This window comes from Prunus mume, linkage group LG1 (genome assembly GCF_029339155.1).
Source record: "Prunus mume cultivar Tortuosa linkage group LG1, ASM2933915v1, whole genome shotgun sequence".
NCBI lineage: Eukaryota > Viridiplantae > Streptophyta > Magnoliopsida > Rosales > Rosaceae > Prunus > Prunus mume.
The window spans coordinates 28,458,905-28,461,240 of record NC_142698.1 but is presented as its reverse complement, the minus strand read 5'-3'; positions in this window follow the sequence as shown (position 1 = coordinate 28,461,240).

Sequence of the window (2,336 nt, the reverse complement as noted above, 5' to 3'; positions counted from 1 at the left end):
GTGTACATACTTCTTCATTAGACGAAATAGGTTATTTTTCAGTTAGTGTAACCTCTAGACTCTAGTCGATAACATTGGACGATAGTAACCTCCAGTCTATGTCACCGTGCGACAATGAACTTTGATCAATGTTAGTGTATGACAATGAACTCTGATCAATATCACCGTACGACAAATGATATCTAGTCTATGTCAACGGTAAAAAAAAAACTAGAGTGTGGTAAAATTGCTTATATTGAATGATGTTCACTCATTTATATGAGTGAGTTTGAGTTTTAAAAAAAAAAAAATCCTCATGTATAGAAAAGAATTGAAAATATAAAATGTGTCAACTAACAAATTAAAACAATATGATTTAACGAGGGAAAATAATTATTTAGCAAAGAGAAAATAAAAGCTTCAATGAAAAATGTGTAAAAGTTACATGAATTGATAAAGCGGTTCTAGAAACTTCCATTAGTAAATTTTTTTTTGGTTAGATTGTCGGAGTGACAATCTCCCGCGCGGAGTCTTTGTTTTTGGTCAATGCAGTCCGGAGTCTATGCTTGTAAAAACCTGCTTCCTGGAATGGACAATCGCCTGTGCGGTGTCTTTGTTTTTGGTCAGTCCAGCCCGGAGTCTATGCTTGTAAAAACCTGCTTCCTGGAAGGTTGCATGTGGTTTCCGTCACATACGCTCTCCTGTCCGTGTGGGGTCCGTTGGAAAGGAGTCACTAATTTGTGGATAATTTCTGTTTAAATACTGGGTGAACCAAAGAGTTTTTCACTTCCTTCCAGTTCAGTCTCTGGAGTAAACAATTCTTTTGGGTCTCTTTCTATATTTTGTGTATCTGAAATGGAGGATACAGAATTGCAATGGGGATGGCCTAAGACGGAGATGGCCATGGTGAAGGCGCCTGGTCCTTCCTACAAGTTCTCGGGTCCGAAGAAGGACTCTTCCAAGTTAATACGGCGAAAGAAGGGGAAGAAGTCGATGAATTCGGATAGTTTTGGAGCCACTTTCGATAGAGATGATGGCATTATTCGTTTCCCTAACATTATCGTTAACAGTATTCATCTCTTTCGATTTGTTTGCTGGAAACAAATATGTTTCGATTCGTTTCCCTAACATGCCCCCGTCAACTACTTTGTTAAAACAAATATGTTTTTGTTATGTTGTTTGACTTTCGCGAGGGAGTGAATGGAAACTGCGTCTCGTCTTTGGTTGAAGTGTTTTTTGTTTTTTTTTTTTCCAGAGGCAGAGCCAGGGTTTTAGTTCACAATGACAATGGGCATCCTCAAGTCGTTCATAATACAAATTTTAAGCTTGCATGCCATATTCTTTTTGTTTATATTTAAATTAAAGTCCAAAGAATTTTTTTTTTAAGAAGAAAATGTTCATTCATAATATCAAGAACGTACATATAAGTTATAATGACACGAAAAAGTAACCAAAGACTGACTTTATTCATCAATAGAATACAAAAAACACAAATACATCCAAAAGAAAGTAAATTTGACTAATCGATGAGCCGTAAAATATTAATTATTGTTAATATGAGAAGAGAAACTTAATATAGGGCAGACCAGATAATTCATATTACAAAAGACAAAATCATTGTTCAAATTATAAAAAATTTGGAAGCTCTCCTCACCTTGAAAAGGTACTCATCATAATAACATCACCATAAGTTTTTTCCATGTTTTTTCCAAACTAATTGCTATATCGTTTAGCCATAGAACCATAGAAAAATAGAAGAAAAAGTCTTACTACTCTTCAATCTTATTAAAATGCCGTTCTAACACGGAGTGACTGGAAATCATCCCAAAACATGGAAAAAATACATAAAGCCTTAGCGTAAAAACAAAACAAAATATCAGTGGCTGATCCAAATCAATTTTGTTTTCTTTTCATTGTGTATTCTCTTATTATTTTCATTAAAACCATTTGTAAAAAAAAAGAACACCTCAACCAAAGACAAAAAAGAAAGGAAAAACAATGGTGAGAGCTCATGAGTACTCAAGAGGGAGACGCAGTTTCCACTCACCCCCTCATGAAAGTCAAACAACATCTCTTCCTATGACTCTTCTTTGGTTTCACCAACACACCCCTGCCGCCCTCTCATAAATTTCTCTATGTTCTTCGATCGTTTCACTTCTCACACTACGACGTACCTTCTCCATGTTCATCTTCATCTGTAGATTGTGTGTGGAAGTAATATAATGCTCATTGTCTTTGAGGGCCGAGTTTCTTTTTTAATTAATTTTTTTATTATATATAAAAAAAATAACTTAAATCATCTTACAATTTTGAAAAATATAGAAATACAAACCAAAGGTTGACAGACGTAGTGTTGT